The sequence below is a fragment of the Grus americana genome, chromosome 9, assembly GCF_028858705.1.
Source record: "Grus americana isolate bGruAme1 chromosome 9, bGruAme1.mat, whole genome shotgun sequence".
NCBI classification, from domain to species: Eukaryota; Metazoa; Chordata; class Aves; order Gruiformes; family Gruidae; genus Grus; species Grus americana.
The window spans coordinates 24,544,039-24,560,894 of NC_072860.1; the positions used below are offsets into that span (position 1 = coordinate 24,544,039).

Consider the following 16,856-nt stretch of genomic DNA (forward strand, 5'->3'; position numbering starts at 1 on the left):
TATCACTTCATAAACTAAATGCAAGTGTGACATACAAAACAGCTTGCTTTCCTACAAAACAATATTGGCTTCAAACTTGCAATCAACGTTGGGCTCCATTTACATTTAGGTAACGTCACTATTTCCAGAAGTTATTATTCACTTATGTTAACACTACTTGGATCAGAATTAGTTTCTTACAGTATAGTAATAAGATACAGATTGCTTTAGGAAAAAAAACCAAAACAATTAACCCTAGCATTAAAAGTAGATGTTATACCCTGATTGATTACAAATGGCAATTCATCATTACAAGGATTGTTATTTATAATGCACAGACATTTCTCTACTGCTTCTCAACTTTGTAGTCCATTTCTACACAGAAGATGCAAGATCGCAGCAGCAGCCGCCACTGGTGAGCTTCCAGCCAGCTACAATTACTCTTAGAAGCAACTGCATATATCAGACAGACTGTCCTGACAGCCAGCAACAGAACGGTATGAAACACTGGCCCACACTAACTCCGGAGCACAGCCGCCTGCCAGTGGAGCTCCCCCAGCCACCCCGGCAGCCCTGGCACCTTCCATGCTGGCAGCTGCTCTGGAGCCAGCCAGGGGACCGTGCTGGCAGAGGTGGCCAGGCTATTATCATCCAGTTAATAGAGCTGTCCTGGCACAGCAGCTGAAGCTGGACAGGATCTATGAAAGATGGTTCTTGAAACCAGTTGAAAGAGCTGTTTTGGCAAGCATGCTGAGCCTGACCAGAGACACAGTTGAGACAAAAATCAAAACGGAAACAGCCTGTAAAGCTGGTCTTGCACAAAAACTTCAGAGACAAAAGGACGAGAAGAGTCATTCAGAAGGTGTTTATTTCTGAACTAGCAAGATGGAGTCAATGAAAAAGTACATTTCATCAAAATCAGTAACTCTGAGACAAAAATTTAGCACTACTATGTAAGCTTCACCACTTCAAATATTTCTCTAAGATAACAGCATAACATCTGTTACAAAATAAAGACTTTTTTTTCCTAAAAACTACAGAATAATCTGGATGCAAAATTCGGCTAGTAGCAGGATTTTTCACTCTATTTCACACAGTGGAAAACTCCAAACAAGGCATATGATAGGAATTTCTTTTTTATATGAAGGATGCTGATCACTGGTCTTCCCAAAGGAGTGAGAAGCATGGAAAGATGTGGAAAAGAAAATTAAACTTCTCCTTCCTCCTGCCCTAAGGCCAATTCCAATTCTTGCCTCTTAGGCTTCAGCTATCTGCTCTGCTAGTAGTTTTCATATATTTTCAAATATTTGCATTTGCCTCTCATATCCATGATTTCTTCAACTCCAGAACTCCAATTTTATATTGCTTTCACCTGAGAGCAGCTCTTTTAAAATACAATTTTAAAAAAGGAAAGCAACCAGGGCATCTGCCTGATTACAGACACAACTTAATTACAGACACCAATACAAGCAACTGATCAACTCATATAGTATCTGGACAGTAGGAAAAACCAGCTAGTGTGGCATAGTGGACAGAATTCCCACTGAAATGCTCACTTTTTCCTCCACATCATCATTCAAGTCCTTCTTCCCACTTGCTTCTTCATAAGCATCCATGAACTTACCAGCTTAAGGAAAAAAAAGAAAGAAAACTAGTAGTCTCATACTGTTCAAACTGGGTGAGCTGGCAGGGTAAGACAAGAAGCAAATTCAGCTCCCTGCATGTGTTACTGAAATTGTTCAGAGAGAATATTTGGAACAGCAGCAGTTTCAAGGAATAAATGGGAAAATTGGAAACGGAAAGAGAAAGACAGAGAGGAAAAAAACAATCCCTGCTGTGCAGGTATCTTATCCACAACAGAAGATCTGTAACAACCAAAGAAATATAGCTTACTCAATTAGAGGCAAAACACAAGTCTCATTTTAGTTAGAGAAAAAAACAAAAGGAAGATAATATTCACATTTTTCTTCTGATAGTTTTGTTTATCCTGGCCTTGGAGGCCTATAGCTGTTGATACATCCCTCTTGGCTCACCATGGACGAAACAGCTCAGAGTCCAGTATTCAAGCTGCGCCCGGAAGGTGGAATCTGGCCTTGAAGCGCACTTCTGCAGATCACTGTTCAAGCCTCATTGGTTTGTGTTTATGAGAACTGATGCTGTTCCAAGTATCCTCTCGATGATGAGCCATTTAAACACCACATGCAGGGAGCTGAATTCGTCTTAATCTTGCCTATTCTCCCACACAGAGAAGTTTGTATCATGTTAGATCTGATTCTAAATGCTAAAGCAATTCACATGAACAAGAGCAATCATGAAGCGCTGAAGAAACAGTCCACCTCTCTTGTTCACTGGCTCACATCTATACAGTCTCCCTGTGGCTATATAAACACATTCATGATATGGTTTACAGAGGGTGTTGAGGTTTTTTTTTTTTTTGTTTGGTTGGTTTTGGGGTTTTTTTGTGGGTTTGCTGGGTTTTTGTTTGTTTTTGAAGATTTTTAAATGTGTTTTTGTAACTCAAAACTCCAATACCTTACAGAAAGTAATCAAGTAATTTCCAACATCCAGAATGAAACATGAAGGTTGAAATCTCATTGTTTTCCCCTCCCAAAAAATAGAATACCTGTTTTCCAGCAAGTTTTAGGTGTTTCCTCTAGGATTTCCTATGGCAAGTTAATATTAATTCTACCTTTTATTAGAGACTATAATACTACTCCCATTTTTCGTATTATATGCTATGATTCATGCGCGTCTAGCATTTTACATTGGTGGGTAATATACACATTCTTATTAAAAATTAGGTTAATCTTTTTAATTAGCATGCCTTTGAAAACTAAATAGGCTAACCTGAATTCCTGTGCCTGTATATAAGATCCCAATTTTCAAGCCTTCCATGGGTTATCTGATTGTTATGTCTAAATTAAGTTGTTAAGTAGGCGAGGTGGACAGCTGTACCTCAAAGCAAGGAATTTAGACCCAGTTTGTACCAACCAGTTCCATTAATGCAGCCACAGCAGAAAAGATATTTTAATTTTTAATCAATATATCTCAGCAGCAAACTCATCAGTCAACAATCAACTCGACTGGTTTGGTGCAGCCGTGTGCAAAGTGTTGCCCAAAACATGCACTTTTTTTTAGTTATTCACCACAGAACAGTTATTCTATTGGACACAAATACACCTCAATATGTAAAAAGGCAAAAGCTCATCTCTAATCGCACAAAGAATCTGTTAATCCCTGAAGAAGTGTGCAGAAATCAACTGTACACCTTGCTGAAACTAGACTGTAAACCTCAGCCACCTCTGTTTCATCATCAGATAAAGCTTATCACTGATACCTGAAACACTGTCTAAAATTATGGCTAGCCCACCCCTTAAGAGGGAGAAAAGCAGGCAGAATAGTAGAATTTAAAGGGGTAACATTACTTACAGCATGACATTATCCACCTAAAGTTCTTTTTAAGTTTATTTCTTCTTTGTTCAAAGTCATCCAAGGCAGAAGATAAAGGCTCTCTAAGTGAAGAACAATGCTCAAAGATTTGTTGTTTTAAGCAGTAACCTGCCCATGTACAGGTGACAGCAGCTCAGCTGTATCGAGTTTCCAGTCCTGTTTGACATTCCAGGGCATGGATTTCTGCATGGCTTAAAGAGCAAACAGTAACCAGCTGAGGCATCAGCTTCGTGCTGGTTTTCATAAAAACACAGGGAAGCCAACTGCAGCCAGCATCGAGCTTTAAACAGGACATGTCTTTTCTAGCTCCCAAAGTCTGCAGTAACCAAGCCTAATAATAACAATAATGGAATAAAAGTTCCCTATACCTTTTTTCCCCAATTAAAAAGCTTAAAGTTTAAACAATCCAGTCTTCACTGCATATAGAGTCGTAATACCTGCATGCTTACTGCAGCTACTAAATACAATAATGTCAAACATGACCACGTACTTGCCTAGGTAACACTCTATATATTTATATCTCTATATAGCCAGAAATTAATAGCCTAACATTTGTTTTCCCATGATTCACGGGATTTCAGGAATTGTTACAATGTACTAGGAGGGGCAATGAAAGGCCTAGTAAAATAATGGATTAAGAAAACTCTCAGTACAGCAAGACTTGAAAACACTTACCACAGCTGTAATTACAAGCCTGAGTGGCCACAGCTGATCCCTAACCTCAAACACTGCTTACACTCCCATTCAGTGAGTCTGTATCTGGAAAAAATCTTTACTGTGGCCTTATTAAACAAACATTTCCTTGTGCTTGTTTTAAAGGTTCTACTAGTTTAACCTGTTTATATAGAAAGAGTCAGATCATGATGTTACAAAATTAGAGCACTAACTACCTCAAAGTCCTCAAGTTGTTCAGATTTTCATGGGTCTCACCGCTGTCTTTTTGCTGAATTGTTTCAGGAAGGGACCTGCAACCATATTCACCTGCTGTTTGACATCGGCAGCTCACCACTCCCACTAACAATCGCTGAGATAATTTTATCCAGGAAAGTATGCTAGAAATTTTTCCCCTGATCAAACTGTAGATGTCTCAGCGTTACTTGGTTTATGATATTGCTAATGAATTGTCAAAAAAGTCGAGCTGGCTACTTTGAAATAAAAGTATTCTGCCTTTCAGAAGTATTTTCTATGTCTAAGTAATTTTCTCCCAAGCTTGCCTGTGACACCAGTCCAGCTATGAATTTTTTAAGACAGGTGCTTATTTTTTAATTGGACTAACAGTGATGCCAATTGAGGTAGCCCAAGAATGAAAGTATTAAAGTAACATGGATTTAAAAACTCAAATTTTGCCAGTTTGGGGATGTTTTATTTGAGCCTCTATCTTTGATATCGATTATGGAGGAAGAAATTAAAAAAGGAATTAAAATACTATTCTGATTCTGTGCATATAGTGGATGGGACAAGAAGAGTCTCAAATTGTAATAACAAAATGTCAGACTGGACTTTAAGAATAGCATTTTGCTGGCAAAGACAACGAAGCTCTGGAATAAGTTGCCTGGGGAGGTCTCTACATCTACCCACATCCACCAGATCCCTTTAAGAAGGTGAGACAAGCATGTCAGGAGTCAAGAGACAGTTGACTGTGACTTGGGAACTCATAGACAGCATACATTTTGTCCATCCTCCATGTGCTGAAAAAGATGTACATACAAACACATACAAGTATACATACACACGTACATCCCCATATACATTCCATGGCCCCATTTTAAGACCATAAAACTACATACCTCTTAAATACTGAAAAGGACTTTACCTACCTTATGAGTAGTGATCTCACATGAAAGATGCATGAGAGGGAAAGCAAGAGAAAAAGGCTATATAAACCTGCTCCCAATCTATGTTCTATGCAAAAGGAAACACCTGTTAAGGGAAAACCCTCAAAATCTCTTTTGGTTCAATGATTTTGGAATTTTTTGGCCAAGCAAGCAAGCTTCAAATCTCTGTTCGGCATCAGGTATGGAAACACAGAAGTAGTCACTGCTTTGTGAGTTTTATGGCTGGCATATAAACACATTAGAAACAAAGTTCCATTCACTATGTATCTTAAAAGGCCTGAAAAATTTATTTTTTTTTCCCCCTTGGCTTGAACTAATATTATAAAAATATTTTTGAACCACTCAGAAAATTCTATTTCTCAATCCATAGGGAAAGAAGTTAATTATACAACCCAATTATGCATTTAATGTCCCATGACCAAGTTACTATATGTCCACGGGAAGCATTAACAAACATGTTGTATCTCACTTTATAAAAGTGGAGATTATAATTTTTCGGTAACTGAAGCTATCAGCAATATGATACTTCTCATATCTTATGAAATTGAATCAATATCACAATGCCCATTTGAATTTAGCTGAAATGCCAGTTTACTGTGAACATACTCTCTTTTTGTTCCTCTATATATATGATGTCAAAATTCAGGGCTGGATTTCTGAGTGCAGCACACCAGGGCTCATCTGAGAACAAACAGGAGCAGCCAAGCACATAAAATAACACCTCTCATTTAGGCACCAAAATTCAGACTTAAGTATTCCAGACTTTAAAAAAAAAAAAAAAGAACACAAAAACCACACAGAATCATAGAATGGTTTGGTTTGGAAGGGACCTTAAAAATCAGCTAGTTCCAACACCCGATGCCTGCTTATTTTCAGAATTGTTACATCTTAAAGACTATATGTAGAAATGGTCCGCTTGGTATTTCAGTTACTGAACATACAAGAAGCATTTAACAAGTTTCCTCTATGGAATAGAAAACACCACATTACTATGTACTTATAGTTCCAAGACCCATTAAAGTCAATTGAAAGACTTCAATTCTGTCATATTTTGCACAGATGAAATCTGCATGCATGCGTTAAAAACCCTTCAAAGGTTCATAAACTTTTTTTTGGTAATGAAAAATGTAAAGTCTACTGGAGGAGGAGTACGTAACCTTGCTGCAACTGCAATACAATATACAAAGTTGAAAGACTCAAACTGAAGACAAACATCTTTGGTTGCTGATACAGGAGGAATTTAGAGATGGAACAGACATTTTCAAATATAAGAGACCAGCAACAAAAAAAATACTGAAACTACTTTGATCTGTAATAATACAAAAACCATTGCCACTTGGTGTTTTTACCTCAGCAACCTGATAGCTTTGTTACCGGTTATTGATACTCTGCTTTTGAACTGCTACTGAAAAACCACCAAGCTGTTGGCTCCCATCCAAGTACTGACCTAGCTGCATCTGTCTTGTTTTGAAGACAGACAAAATAATCATAAATTGGTATACATCACTGTGGACTAGCAAACCCTAATATTTCAATTATGGGTGAAAATGAAGAGATTCCTACAAAGGAAACAAAATTGGTAACTCTTTTTGCTATACAGACATGATTGTTACAGTAAAATTTAACATAGAAGTAAACTTTGTGAATTAAATTATCTTCAAGTGTAAGTCTTCCAACAAAATATATGTATCATCATGCTTTGATACGCTTAGTTTGATACAAAAACATGCTATCAACTCATCAGGTAACCACTTCCAACATATCAGAATATAGGAAGGTCTAAATACCAACTTACACAATATGTATTAAGTGTTTGCAATCCCTGTTTGCATTACCAGATATAATAATGTTATGATTTTTGAAAGGCATTTTTACCACATTAAGGCTACTGCTAATATCACTGTGCCAGGTCTTTTTACTAGAAACTTCCAAAATTTAAATGGTGTTTCATTCAGTATATGCACACAAGATTAGCCCAAGGTCAAGTCTTATAAATTTTAATAGGTTTTTTTCATAATAAAAATATTAAGTTTTTTTCTCAAAACCAAGACAAATACCACATTCCCACAGAAACAGTTAATCTCAGGTGAATCTGTTTCAGAGGCTACAGCACTAGAAATACTCTAAAACAAATGTAAAGATGTACCAACAAGAAAAATAAGTCATTTCCCTAAGCATTTCCATAGCTTGCATAAAGACATCAATTACCATAGCTTGTCTTCTAAATTAATGATTCACAGTGATGGTTTATTCATGCAAGTTGGCCAGCTGAACATTATACTTTGACTCTGGGGAGAAAGTATAGCATGTCTTAATTAACTATATTTTGTATAAGCCAGAAGACAGTCAGAAAAATTTTATTTCTCTAGTCAACCAGGTAAAATGTAAGATAATAAAACTAGTCGTAATTTAAATATGAAAAAATCAGCAGTAGTCTCCATAATCCGTATTTAAAGTGAACTAGGAAGAGCATGGTGCCTCAAGTGAGCTCTGTAGAGTAGCTCCAAATTGCTGTTTTGTTGAATGAACTGACTTCAGATCTACTCCATTTAAGCATGAAAAAATGATGGCAATTTCCTGTTAATATGCTGTTTCCTGTTGTATGCACAACCTTGTAAGAATTCAGTGATGGAACGATTTCTTGTTTTAAAAGAATATCAAGTATTTTCACAGCCTTGACTGAAATTCAACTCAACACTAAATTTTTCTATAAGTGAATAATACATTATTATCTCAAATATTTTCTACATGAATGCTGTATTCTAAAAGCTTCCTTGAACATACATAACATTTATGTGTTGTGTAAGTCTATTGATGATATTTGTTACTTTGATCAGCACAGTGCAAAATACCTCTACAATTCAAACAATATCTAGGATTTGCAATTGTTAGCTTTCAAAGTGTTATTCAATCATTGTATTGAAAGATTTACAAAATAAAAATGGGAAGTCTATGATGAATGTTACCATTTATCCTTAGAGTAAGTAATATGAATGATCTAATATCTCTAAAAATCTATACCAATCTGCTCTAGGATAGTAAAGACTGCCATGCCTGATGAATTATATGACCACCTAGTTGCTTACATGGCTGATATACAATACATTAAGGTTGTTGAAAGTATTAATCACATCCAAATAGACCTTTACCTTTTAACGAACATCCAGATGCCTCACACTCATCACTGAATTTTACAAGTAGGAAGAGTCTGTTCTCATCTTATATTGGAGAAACGCAGGTTTAGATTAAATGACTTGGGTTTAGACCCTTTGGTGGTGGACAAGTAAGCTTTTTTGTCTTCTTCCTTTAAAAATATCCTATCCATTGATGTTACCTTCTCTGAGCTCGCAGGACAATCCCAGAGCCTTTGAAAGCAAAAATTTAGTTTCGTCCTTGCCCTCTTGGTGCTTCAGCAATATTTCTGGGGATTCTTCTAAATTCCTTGAGAATTGTAAGGCTTAAGTAATAACTCAAAGATAGGTTACGTAGATAAGGATTACGAAAGGATGGTGAATGTCAATTCGTCTCTACTAATCCTGAAATGACAAATAGTGAGAACACATATTATCCTACATGTGGCTCTGCAGGGATTTCACTACAGGTAAAGATGATACTGTATTAGACCAAGCTCCTTGTAACAATTTTTATATGTAGATTTGAATTTACCTTGCTTTCTTCTCCTTCTACATACAAGATATCTTAGTGTTCTTGTTGAGAAATATGCTTCCGTCACTTCAAGAATTTATTTTCATTGTGACCAAGTGAAACCTTGCCCTCTTGAAGCTAAGGAGTATTTTGCTGTTACTTCATATATGAAGACCTGCTATCAGTTATGTCAAATTCACAAGGGTACTGTGTTTTCATATTGTATGTACATTTTCCTCCCTCGCATTTGTGTATGAGAAGTTACCAATGGCATTTTTTCGCTTCGTGCATATTCTACTTATGGTCAATTTGTTTCTTACTCACTTTCATGGGTATCTTCTCTACATGCCTTGCTGCTCCATATCCCCCATAATTAGACATCTCTGCTCACTCGTTTTTCTGATATGAGTTTTTCTTGGTATCTCCTCGTAGATCTAATATACTGGTTTCTTTAGTATTTCAGCACATGCATGGTAGGGAGACCAGATGGAAACTGCCAGCCATGATGACTCCAAGTAGCTTCTGTGTAACTGGAGACTCCAAAAGTTCTAAAATCCACATGGCTTTTTGTGCTACCATGACATTTTCTATGCCTCAGAGATGCTAATCAAAGCACTCTCCTACAAGAAATTGAGAACAAGCACAGTTGTTGCATGCAGTGACCACAGAGCTGACAATGAATTGAGGAGCTGCATTCAGGCATGCATGGCATGAGAGACTTTGGAGCCTGTGCCCAGGAAGAACAGGAACACTTAGAGCTACAAAGCACTACGAACATTGTTTCAGGCTGCTTACTCCTATCAGGCATTCATCCTTCTATTGAGAATGTTACCTCATATCTTGCTGAATTCCCAAGAGGTATTTAGAGATGCTCCGAGTTTGTCAGATGAGGATCAGGGGAAACGTGGGAAGACGTTATTCATCAATCATTGTCTTGTCTATGGCTTAAAAAAACTTTAAAAAAACCCACTTCTGGACAAGTTCACATGAGGGTGGCATATTTCACTGACTATTGCTATTTTCTGTTTGAGCTGGTAGTAATAAAACTATTCCTGCTTGTTCTATAAAGAAAGCCACAGCTAGTATTTCTCACAGTTCTGCTTCCTTGCAATGGCATTTTCAGATGGCAGCAATAAGGAGGTGGGCAATGTCCCTTGGAGAGTAAAAGCAAAGATTTGCATGCACACACTGCAGAAGCACAGAGCACCATGAGCATAGCAAAGGAAATGCTAGAGCATGTGAAGGGAGATTGCTACGGTTAGGCCTGTGCACCAAGGGAGATGGATAAAACAGGCAAGCAGATGAAGAGGGAAGGCCCAATTCTGATGCAGAGGAATGACCTAAGACAGAGGCAAAACATCCCTTCCAGACTTCCCCTACTATCAGTTACAGACAACACATAATACCTATCTGTGATACTTAGGTCAACACTACTGCAGGATGAAAATGAGATCACAGCAACCAAAGACCAGAACAGCGTTGAATTAAAAGGGTTCAGCTCTGCATCTCCTATGTTTACATCCTAAGCACTAAATGGTTGTTAACAGCTCGCCTTATTTCTCTTAAAACAGATTCTCATACACTGCTGACCTCTTCCAAGCTCCTCAATTTGCAGACCTCCAGTAATAGCATCTTTGGATAGAGAGAACTGGGAGAACAGTTCATGAATTCTGTGACTGGACTAGTCACAGCCAGAGTCACAAGACGAGGAAAAAAAGATGGTCCATAACGCACACAGTTGTGAAACAAGACCTTATTTTTCACGCTAGACCATGGAGGTGTAGCTGGCACGTTAAGGATTAAACTAAAAGTCTCTTCAACTAAAACATGAGCTTTGTCAAATATTATTTGAACCTTTATCTTAAAAGTGTGGAGTCAGCTTTGGTTTTTTACTTTTTTTTAAATAACAAAACCACCTGCTGCCTGTAACATTACTGTGAATAAACAATGCTACTTTAATAAAGAGGGGTTTATTCACCATATGTAAGTGCACATGCTTTTAAAGACAAAATAGAATTACTACAGTGTTTTAGAAGTCCATATCCAGTTTAATAAGAGACTAGTTTATTCCTCTTTAGTACTTGTAAGAATCATTAGACATCTTTCAACTCCCACTAATTACTTTGGTTTTGGCAGACATTACTGTTTCCTCCTCCTGCTTTTTTGAATAAATCTGAAATTAACAAGTCAATAAACTGACATATTTACAGTAAAAATAACTTAGCTTCCCTCTCTTCTTCCTCCCACTTCTCATATTTCTCTTTGCAGATGAAAAGGTTATCGTTCACCTACAGGCTTTACATATACTTACAGCAATTTGGGTAGGGACCTAGGCATCTTTCCTTTACATCAACAGGATCTCAAGTTGAAGATCTGATATTACAGTAAGCTGTTTGTGTTGTCTTAGCTTTTGATTAATAGCTTTAAATAGTTTAGAAACTACAGCAATCGCTTCTTTTGAAAAAAAGATATCCAAGAAAGAAAACATGAGTTGCTTCAGTGAACTCAAATTGCTATGTGAAGTACACAATCATTAAATGCTCTAAGAACTGCTTTAATTTAAATGTGGAAAGAAAAGCATTTGAAAAGGGCAGTTTTAGTGCACCAATTAAAAAGGATGGCTTAAATCTTTAAACCTATTTTCTTTCTAACTACAACTTATATAACTGAGATGTATGGGAAAACTGGGGCAGCGAACATTACTTCAGACATAGAAACAGTTACTGAAAAACAACATTTTGCTATACTGTCAAGGAAGGAGGCAACCTCCAGTGGCTAAGTGATGGTGAGGAGTTCAGACAGGCTGTCTTTGGCAAAGTATCCATGCTCCTAACATTACCTTGACATGACAAGGTCAGTTAAAAAAATCGTGTTGAAAAGTGGATGTTCAAGTTCTCCAGCTTAGTCCAAACTTCTACAGGAGAATCAAGAGCTGGAATGGCATCACTGCTAAAAAAGTACCAGATGCAAAATGCTCTAGCAAGCAAATGTTTGGGCATATTATCTTATTACAAAGGTAATTAAAGTGTTTGCTTTCCTGTGATGCCTCAGCAAAATTCTGGGAATTCAATCAGAATTCCAAAAGCAAAACAATGCCTTAAATATGTTGTTCAAAAAAGTTAGAAAAGCAATGATAGTTCTCTCTTTTCAGACGAGGAAGTCCCCCAAACCATGCATACAGAAACATGGATGACAAAACGAGAAGACGACAGAAGAGCACAGGCACTGAAGTTCTTCTGGGGTTTGGAGAGATCATTCCCAGCTAACAAGTGCTTGGTTTTTTATATTTAAGAAATCCCACTGCACACATGGTACAGTTTCAGTTTCAATTCTGACAGAATTGATCTTTCTAGAAGCAGCCAATTGTCCATTAACCTCATCAAGTCATCACAGGTTTAGAATTGTCAGATATAGACAGCAATTAGAAAGTTTACATTATTAAGCAATTATTTGTTTAGATGTAATGGTGAAAGACTGCAGGGCTGAAGTACATAAATAAGTGGAACGACATCTTCCAATTAATAGGCTAGCTATTTAGTTAAAACCAAATACAACCACATTGTTTTAACTTTCTTCTTCTAGACAGCATATTACTTGTCATTATTGATTCTTCCTGAGAGAATCGTCTCAAGGTCTGAAAACATATTTCTCAAGAATTATCATAATATTTAAACACTCAACTAAACCAGAAATCCTTTACAACACAGGACGTCAAATCTTATTAACCCAAAAGCGAGACACATATTTAACTCATTAGCTTGTATCAATAAGAAATTTTCTCTTTTCCCATCTCATAGTTACAGCTGCTTTGCAATGACTCTAAAAGACCAAAAAGGATGCGGATAACTAACACAGCTTTTATCACATTAGCCACAGTCTGCAGTTTTCATAATCATTAGCTTTGAAGTGTATTAAACAAAGCAGAACATGACCTTACAGTTGATATTTTAATTGCACCACATAAGAACAATTCTTTATCATACATACTTTATTAAGGCCACCAGATGAGATGCTGTCCAGAACTACTCAAAACACAAACAGGCAGAAGAGAACATCACTGCTGCACAGCTGAGTGAAGCCGGGCAGCAACCACACTACAAGGAGGGCTTGTGCTTTTAAATGACAAGTCACCAGACACCTTTGTATACGTACGTCTGATTTTGGCTGGGCTGAGGGATCAGCAAGAAGCAGAATGTATGCATGAGTATGAGACTAATAGAAAAAAGAAATGGAAGCTTTTAGTGTTAAAATAATGCAGTGTAGTGTAGCTTTACTTATTAGCAAAATGCATAGTTTCTTATCTACATTTCTGTTTAGTACAATGTGTAATTACCTTTTTAGAAAGAATTTTGGGGAGAGAAAATGAAAAAGATGACACGGCATTCTTTCAGTGAAGTCAGGAAATTGAAGAGCTTTCATACAGGCATTCACCCTACTTGAATTCTCACAGTACTGTGTTGTTACAGATCTTCTCTAACATAAACCTCCTTTCTAATGACTGTACTAATCTATTTACACTATAAAAAAATATATTCCTAATGTGATTGATGCAGTTTATTTACATTCCTGTCATTTTGCACTGCTTTAAATACCAAGTACAGAGGGAATATAAATCCAAAACTTTACCCTCGTTATTTGTGGGATTTTCTTGATTTTTTTTTGTCTTGAAGTAGATAGCTTCATTGTCTCCAGCACAATTTTACAAAGAAATTTAAAGAAAATGTGTTGTTCTGTCAAGTCAATTATTTAAGACTCAGAATTTCCTTTCCTCCTGCAGGAATGCATGTCACATTACTTCCACCCCAAGTTCCGCTAACCTTTTGTCATCCTGTTCACCAGACTCAAAATACACAAATTAAACCCCAAAATTTTAAAGATATTTCCAAATTTAACTACTCTGGTCTTTCATGTATTTAATGAAAAATACAAAGTTATCACTAATCACAGCTGACTATACAGACATCTTTCCCTACTATCTGCCCATTATACTGACACGTAACCAGAGACAGTGACTGTATCAGAGATATGCAACTGTACATAAAATAAACCAGGCAGTAATTTTTAAAGCCATGCTTATGTACCAATTTTTAACATTATTTTGAACACACAGCATAATGAAGCTGAGGACAGTCTAAAGACTGAGTACAGGACAGATGTACCCTATGTTAATAAATATTCAGCTTATGTTTTTATGACAGAATAATGTATTGCCTACACGGAACATGGACTGTCAGAAATTACTGTAAAAGGTATTCAGCCACACCAAATATGTGTCTTCATGGATGACAAGCAACCAAACAAAAAATTTGAAATTCTGAGAAAAAAAACATTAGATCTGTCAGTTAAAGACAACTTTAAAGAGCTAAGAGTAGCTAGATATGAAGAATCCTACTCCTCTCCGCTGCTACATTTTGTAATACAATAAGATTAGAAGTTGAATTAAGCTACAAGTAAACGTGTGACATTTACATCTACAGAATAAATTTCAAAAGAATTATTACAATGATGTAGTGTTCACAGACATGCACTCCTAGAACTCTGATAGACTACGCACGAAAATATACACATTCTTCCGTATGAGAGGAGGTAACAAAAGACCCAAGTCTAAAGAAGGAGCACAGAAACACACCGCACCAGCATGCTCCCGTAGGAAGCGAGTCACTTAACAGCTCAGAGGTGCATTAATCCCAGGCCATTTTTGGAATCAACTGGAACCGGCAGCGCTGTAGCCAAGGTGTTCAGTAGGCCAGAGACACAGGATATTGAGTGGTTTCAACAATGACTATGAAAGTAAATGAGCGACAACTTAATGAATACTTTCACATACGTGTGAACAAGTCATTCACTGAAAATGGTAGATGGGGAGATAGAGTTTGGGTTTCAAAATTTGCTTTATCTCAAACTCGACTTGAGAATACGAATATATAGGATGGACAGTCTTGTGAAGATACATTTTGGAACTCAAGACTGCATTTAATAGCAAACTTAACATTGCCACAAGTCTTGTTTTACCCCGTAAGTTGGCCTGTGTAATTCTGCAAACAATCCATATCTCAAAGAAAAAGACGACAACCATTCCCCCTCCTTCCCTCACCATTATTCCTCATTATACTCAACCGAGCCACAACAATTCTGAAAAACACAATGGACATAAAAATAGGAAAATATGAAACTCATCCGAGACCTCACTGAAAAAAAAAAAAAAAAGAGAGACAGAATTTGGAAAAGTACACAAAATTGATGGAAGGAGATAACATTCTCTTTTAAGTGTCAGCACCAGTAGGACTGCAGCTTTGTAGCTTTACTTTAAAACACAGTAATTTAACTGAAAGGATAAAATATCATAGACATGCATTTGGCTCAATCTATGCTATATTTTACTAAACGTCTCTCACCTATGCAGAATGACATCATTTTCCATTAGACTAAAGTCTACTGATCACATCAAAAATGATGAGATTAGAATTGGGGAAACAGACATGGTAGGTGATTAGTAATACACAATTCATACACGCTACCCAAGTTTAAGTAGCCTTTTAATACCAAAATATGTGGAGTATTTGGTATATGAGAGATCATATATAGATCTGATTAAAACAAAACAAGGTAGTGGTGGGGACAAGAAAACGCAGTACACAAAGTATAACAATCCAGGTGCTTTTTTTTTTCTTTTTCCCCAGTGTTCTTGCTCACCTACGTGAAGGTGATAGGGAACGGTAAGGTACATGGGAATGTGCAAATGATCTGTCTGTTCCCACAGACAGACATCAAAGTCTTCCCACTTTGCCATCTCACTGCCGCAAGAAGTTGCATTCAATGTTTGACAAGTTTAATAATTTACCTATTAATTCACCTGCTTGCATTAGAACCCACATATCATAGTGATGCATCAGAAATGCAGATACAAAATCCAAAACTGAGTTAGCGCTTCAACAATAGAGTTAATTTTAAATATCATTTAAAACTTTAAATCTTAAAGCTTTCCAGTAACACAATTACCTCAACAAACAATACACAAGTTTACTTAAGTTTTTTAATAGTCGAAAGACAAAATACTTAGTATATACATAGGGTCTGCAGAGCACAAACCAACTGAAGGGAAGGCGTGTGCCATAGACAAGAGAAGCCCCTCAGAAAGGGGCTTCAGCAGCTCAGCCCCGGCGGGTAGCGACCAGAAACGCCACACAGACCCGCACGACATCCCCTTCTTCGGCACGGACGGGTCTTTAGGAAGCACCGCTGCGACACTTACCACAGTGCAACTTGAAAACAAAGTGCCGGCGCTGAAGCGCGGACGCCGGTGAGCGGGGCTGAGGACGCCTCGGCTCCTCGGAGACGGGAGCGGTTTCCTCCCCGCCGCTGCCGGCAGGTGGAGAGACAAAGGGTGACTGAACACCTGAAGGTGTTTTGGGTTTGGTGTCCCCCCGGCCCCCCATTAAGTTCTCTCGCCGCCGGGGAAACACCTCCGTTCCCAAACGCCGCCTCTCCCCGCCGCGGCGGGCGCAGCCGCCCCTCAGGCGGGCGCAGCCTCCCTCCCCTCAGGCGCTAACGGAACGCGGCGGCGGTGGCGCCTTCCCGCGCGGCGCGAGCCCGGGGCGTGCCGGCTCTCCCACCGGCGGCCCCCGCGCGGGCAGACGCTCCTCCGCACAGCCGCTACCGCCGCTCGGACACGCGTGCCGAAACACAGCAAAGGCAAGCTTCACTCCATTTAAGAAATAAACCAGAGCCACCGCCCAGCATTTAAGCCCCGAGTACCGCGAAGGGACAAGCGCGCTCACCGGCTCAGCAGTGGTGCAGCTGCTGCCACCACGGCACTGCCCGCCAGTGCACCCGCCGCTCCTCGCTCCGCCGCGGGTGTGCTGCCCCCGCCGCTACCGCCTGGGTAGTCTCGCCGCCCCGCCCCTCCGAGGCTCCGCCTTCCCCGCCAGCCCCACGCTCCGATTGGGC

The 16,856-nt window shown here is 38.4% G+C and overlaps 1 protein-coding gene across 3 annotated transcripts in view; it reads right to left on the reverse strand.

Annotated features, from left to right (window-relative positions):
- Nucleotides 1-16,815, reverse strand: part of SERPINI1 (serpin family I member 1) — a 52,603-nt gene extending 35,788 nt beyond the window's left edge. Inside the window, exons 1-2 of one of the 3 annotated variants that reach the window (XM_054835256.1) lie at nt 16,688-16,791; nt 16,162-16,268 (exon numbers count right to left, since the gene is read on the reverse strand). The gene's annotated coding sequence lies outside the window, so the exon portion shown is untranslated. Of the gene's footprint in view, nt 1-8,413; nt 8,801-9,233; nt 9,525-16,161; nt 16,269-16,687 lie in introns of those variants that run through there. The other 2 variants (XM_054835257.1, XM_054835255.1) reach the window with 2 other exon arrangements.
- Nucleotides 16,816-16,856: the final 41 nt, after the last annotated feature.